This window comes from Cupressus sempervirens, chromosome 11, assembly GCF_028749045.1.
Source record: "Cupressus sempervirens isolate cs-2001-9-10 chromosome 11, ASM2874904v1, whole genome shotgun sequence".
Lineage (NCBI taxonomy): Eukaryota > Viridiplantae > Streptophyta > Pinopsida > Cupressales > Cupressaceae > Cupressus > Cupressus sempervirens.
This window is the reverse complement of record NC_143128.1, coordinates 434,245,673-434,252,272: the sequence shown is the minus strand read 5'-3', so window position 1 is coordinate 434,252,272 and position 6,600 is coordinate 434,245,673.

Sequence of the window (6,600 nt, the reverse complement as noted above, 5' to 3'; positions counted from 1 at the left end):
AGGTTTCCTTCTAGTTTTTCTTCCTTTATAACATCATTTGTTGCTTCTTGTTTTTCTTATTGTGTTTGTTTTGTTTTTTCTTCTCTTATAATTTCCTTGATTGCTTCCATTTTAGATTCCCATTTTGCTTCTAGTTTTTGCTTCCACTTTGACTTCTCATTTTGCTTCCACATTGACTTATCATTTTGCTTCTAGTTTTGCTTCTGCTTTGGCTTCCCATTTTTCTTATAGTTTTTCTTTTTTTTTTGGCTCCCCATTTTTCTTTTTCTTTTTGTTTCTATTTTATCTTCTTTTGTTGCTTTCTCCTTTACTTTAATTGTAGAACATCATATTTTGTAGGGTTTGCTTCTAGTTTAGCTTACTTTATAACACCATTTTTTGCTTCTAGTTTTTCTTTAAGGCTTGCTTCTAGTTTTTCTTCTTTTGTTGCTCATGGTTTTTCTTTCATCATAACACTATTTGTTACTTCCATTTATTTTTCTTGTATTGCTTCCCCTTTTACACCTATTTTGACGCCACTTGTCGCTTTTGATTTTGTTTATATCATTGCTTATGATTTTGCTCCTTTTTTGCTTCTTGTGTTGCTTCCAATTTTTCTTCTATTATGATTTTTTTTCTTGATTCTAGTATATATTTTATTTATTACATCTTTTGTTGCTTCTAAAATTGCTTCCATTATTACTCTTTTCTTTGCTACATGAATTGCTTCTATTTTTTCTTCCTAAATAACATTGGATTTTTCTTATGTTTTGGCTTCCGTTGTTGTTTCATTTTTTACTTCTAAAAATACTTCTTATTTGAATTCCATTTGTTATTAATTTTAATATGTTTTATTCCAATCATGAAACACATTTCGATATCAAGAAGGTGCACATCAACAATGTCTATAATTTAATTTGAATCTAACAACATCCTTCTTGAGTAGTAAATTAAAATCATTATATGTAAAATATTCATCAAAAAATCATCGACCACTTTCAATATATGTAAATTGACAAGCCAATACTTATAAGATAGTCATCTATAACTAAAAAAATTGAAAGTCCAATATGCTAGTAGACTAAAAACATGTCTAAATGATACATGCGCAATATTTGACATAAATCAAAATGATAAATGGAAAATAGAATAGGTTCAACCAAATTGAGATCAAGATCTATAATCAACTAAAAATGGTCATCTAGACTATTAGCCCCCTTCTCAACATTTTGGCTAATTTAATTAATCATTTACCTAGACCAAATTGCTAATAATCAATTAATTTGATTATAACCTATAGTTTGACTATGCTATCCTAAGTTCATTATCTTTTAATTAAATAAAAACACTCTTTCTTCTAACCCACTTAAAGTGCACACATAAAGTCATTTTTCTATTTTTCAAATTAAAATAAAAGGGCTCTGTGAATTTTGTCTTATATGAGAAGTCAACTTCTATTTTATTGGTTGACTTGTGTGTGCACATGGCTCACTCCTCATTTTCAAACTCCATCCTTGATCATCCATCATCTTGACTTTGATCTCTATTGTCCATATGAATTTAAAAGTAAGAGCTCCCCCCTTGTCAAAGGATCCATCCATCTTTTGAGCATTGTTATGTTGCGGGTTTTCTAATAGGTTTCTTTGGAGCTTTGTGGAGAAATTTTAATTCCTTGTCTCATTCTATTATCATCATTCCATACTATTAGAAGCATCTTGCATGATATTTTAGTTCTTTTTGCAATAATCTAAGATCACATAGCATAACTAGGCTAGTTTGTAACACTTTCATTCTTATCACTATAGCTGCATTTTGCATTTCATCTTAGCTTACTTCATACTTGCATTGCATCCTTAAGGAACTCCTGTGGACATTTTCTTTCTTGCATCTTGTCTTTGGAACCTCCTATTGCATGGTTTACTAGCAAGAAGAGTATCTCTAAGGCTCAGCTGAGAGCCTTCATATGCTTGAAACGTACTCTTTTGCACTCTATGGATAAGGAGCTCTAAGTCGACATCCAAGCATTTCAAACTCATGGAATCACTTGGATAGAAGGGTTTAGAGTGTGACACCTTTTCAGTGTACATTTTTTCACCCACCTTGGGGCAGAACACTTGGTTTTGTCTTTTATCTCACTATTTTTCTTACATTTTCTGCATGTTGTCTACACTTTTTTTTTTTTTTTACAGTCATAACTTTCGGGTGATATTTTGCCAGTTTTGTATGATGTTTCTTATAACTATTGTAAAGTTTTTGCAAATTCCTTGGACTGAATATAGATTAAATTTTTCCCTCTCTATCTTCTTAGATCTTGTTGTGATTAATTTCAGATCATTGCCTTTAACTGGATTAGAAATGTAAATCAAAATTCTATGTTTTACTTTTGCAATTCGTATGAAGGCAGTAATGACTAAGGAGTAGACTTGTATTGACCTTGTGTTTCCTAAGACTTCATCCTTACCCTCTATAAGTATAGGAGTTAAGGGACATGTCCTTAGAAAGGACATGTCTCTTCCAAAATTATTTGCCTAACCCTCTAAAAGTCGACCACTTTCTAAGGATGATTAATTTTAAATACAAACATACACAATTAAGTTTAGTTTAGTCTTAAACAAACATCCTAAGGATAGGCACCAATTTTATAAAGGAGAGAATGCAAACAACTTAGTTTTATATTTATCATGCAATCTCAGATCGAATTGATCTATTCTCAGATTAGTATGCATTAACAAGTTACAAAATTAACATTCCCTCTTAACTTGATAATCATACTGAGAGATATCATATTTAACAACATCAATAAAGATGAACAAGCAAGATTTGATACTCTATATCTATTCGAACCTCCTTAGCATGTGGTATCATAGAACACATGATACAATGTCATATTACTAGACTTGTAGTATGATGCAGGCAAGGGATGAATAACTAGGGCCAAAGGCACACCCAGCTATCCAAACCACCCTGCAAGAGTTAACACAACAGAAGCAAACACGAGGAACAGTGCCAAGGAAAGAGAGAACAAGGATATATTTATTGATTCATCAAAGATTTAGCATACATGCCCAGTTGTAAGGCCTTCTGGGTTACGACCAATTACAAATGTACAACTTCCAGATCTCCAAATCAACTTTTTAAATCCACATATCTCTTTTCTTTTGAACTCTCCCTAAAAATTTTCCCTAACCCTAAACCTAAACACCCTACTTATACTTGCCAAAATGGCTTACGAATAATTCTAGAACATAGAGAAACCACAAGTCGGCCCTCATCAAATATAATTAACTATACCAAAATTAAATGTGAGCAAAGTCGGCCAAATTGGAACTAGGCAGAATGAACTAATGTGCAGGATTACAAAGAAACCCAGGATGCTCCTACATTAGAAAACTAGGGTTGGAAAAAAAATGATTCTCCTGAACCATGCAAGTGTCACACCCTGAGCTAAATCCAACTCAGACTAAGAAATCCATGTAGCATCTTCAACTGGTCTATTCTTCCACTTCACCAAATATTCATAGTAATCTTTTCCTCCTGTGCTCTTACCAACTCTTTGATCCAATATCTGTTCAACCTCTTCGATTTGCTTCTTAGGATAATCATCAAGTACAATAATTTCATCCTCTGACTCATGATACTTATACAAATCAGCAATATTGAATATAGGAGATATATCCATGTCATCAGGTAACTCAACTTCATAAGCATTACCACTATCAAACTTCTTCAAGATCTTACAAGGTCCAAATTTCTTCATCTTCAACTTACTGTATGTTCTAGCTGGGAATCTTCCTTTCCTTAGATGAACCATCACCTCATCACCAAACTGAAAATCATGGTGTCTTCTAGACTGATTAGCATTCTCTTTATACTTCTGATTACTTTGTTCCAATCTCAACTTCACTTCCTTATGCAAAGACTCCATAAAATCAGCAAAATTTTCTCCTGCAACGCTTCTCTTTTCTTCACCAACAACATCTCTCAAATCTGATATGCCTCTAGGATGCATTCCAGTAACAATCTCAAAAGGTGTCTTCCTTGTACTCCTATTCACATAATTGTTATATGCAAATTCAGCTTGTGCCAATACCATCTCCCAATTACTTGGCTTATTCCCAACCAAACATCTTAGCAAATTACCCAAGCTTCTATTCACAACCTCTGCATGTCCATCTGTTTGTGGATGGAATGTAGAACTAAACTTCAACTCAGTACCCATCTTCTTCCATAAAGTCTTCCAAAAATATCCAACAAACTTACTGTCTCTTTCAGAAATAATACTTCTTGGTAATCCATGCAATCTCACAATCTCTTTAAAAAAAAGTTCAGCAACATGCTCAACATCTGATGTCTTCTTACATGGTATAAAATGAGCCATCTTAGAAAATTTGTCCACTACCACAAATATGGAATCATACCCTTTCATTGTCTTAGGCAATCCAAGAACAAAATCCATACTAATGTCAGTCCAAGGTTTCTCAAGAACAATAATAGGTGTATACAAACTAGTATTTTGACTCACTCCTTTTGCAACTTGACAAACTCCACAGCTCTTTACAAATTTTTCTTTAAAAAAAAGTTCAGCAACATGCTCAGCATCTGATGTCTTCTTACATGGTATAAAATGAGCCATCTTAGAAAATCTCTCCACTACCACAAATATGGAATCATACCCTTTCATTGTCTTAGGCAATCCAAGAACAAAATCCATACTAATGTTAGTCCAAGGTTTCTCAAGAACAGTAATAGGTGTATAAAAACTAGTATTTTGACTCACTCCTTTTGCAACTTGACAAACTCCACAACTCTTTACAAATTTTTGAACATCCTTATACATTTGTGGCCAATAATATTTTTCTTTCAACAAACCCAATGTCTTATCAATTCCAAAATGTCCAGCTAATCCACCACTATGCTTTTCCTTAATTAGATTCAACCTCATAGAACTTCTAATAATACACAACTGAATGTCTTTGAACAACATACCTTCTTGAATGAAATACTCATCATACTTACTTATGTGATCTGTCAGATTTGGTGCTCTGCACTCTCTCCGTGCTTCAGAAAAATCAGGATCAACATCATATAACTCTTTCATCTCATCAAACCCAAGAACTTCAACCTTCATTTCAGTCAACAAAGAACATCTTCTACTCAATGCATCAGCAACTTTGTTAGTAACTCCATTCTTATGCTTAATCACAAATGTAAAACTTTGCAAATATTCAACCCACTTCATATGTCTTTGATTCAATTTATGTTGACTTCCCAAGTATTGTAAAGCTTTATGATCAATATGCAACACAAACTCCTTAGGCATCAAGTAATGTCTCCACTTCTTCAATGCTTGAACAATAGCATAAAACTCTTGATCATACACAGAATATTTCCTTCTAGCATCATTCAACTTTTCACTAAAGAAAGCAACAGGCTTACCTTCTTGACTTAATACAACTCCTATTGCATTACCACTTGCATCACATTCAATTTGAAATACTTTGTTGAAATCAGACAAAGCCAATACTGGTAATTCTGCAACTTTTTGTTTTACAGTCTCAAAACTCTTATCAGCTCCATGTGTCCACTTGAATTCCTTTTTATCTCCCCTCATTGTCTCAGTCAGAGCATTGCAAACAACACTGAAATTCTTTATAAACTTTCTATAAAAACTAGCTAAACCATGAAATGATCTTACCTCACTCACATTCTCAGGTGTAGGCCATTCCAAAATTGCTTTAACCTTCTCAGGATCCATCTTTAAACCATCAGCTGAAATCACAAATCCCGAATACACAATCTCCTCTTGCATAAAAGAACACTTTTTCAGAGTAATTAGCAACTTTTCCTATTTCAACCTCTGCAATACTTGTCTAATATGCTCAAGATGTTCTTCCTTAGTCTTACTGAATATCAAAATATCATCCAAATAAACAATCACAAACTTACCCAAAAATCTTTTTCAGAACTTCATTCATTAACCTCATGAAAGTACTAGGTGCATTAGTCAAACCAGAAGGCATAACCAACCATTCATACAAACCATCTTTTGTCTTGAAAGCAGTCTTCCATTCATCACCTTCTCTGATTCTGATATGATGATAGCCACTCTTCAAATCAATCTTGGTAAAATGCTTTGCTCCACTTAAACAATCCATTATGTCATCCATCCTTGGCATAGGAAACCTATATTTCACTGTTATCTTGTTAATGGCTCTGGAATCAGTACACATTCTCCATTCTCCATTATTTTTAGGTGCTAATATAGTAGGTACAACACATGGACTCAACTTTCTCTGATCAAACCTTTCTACAACAACTCATGCACTTGTCTGTTAAGTTCTTCATTCTCTATAGGTGTCAATCTATATGGTGCTTTGTTTGGCAAACTTGCTCCAAGAATCAAATCCATACAATGACTTATCCTTCTTACTGGAGGTAATCCATCAAGAAGATCATTAGCAATAATGTCTTTATATTCATTGAGTAATTCTGCAATTTCTTCTGGCACTTGGTCAATACTACCATCTGTCACTCGGTCACCACTATTTGGCACTTGGTTAGCATTATTCTCTTGCACTTGGCCTTCATTGACAAAACTTGGTTTTCTTGAAATTATGACAA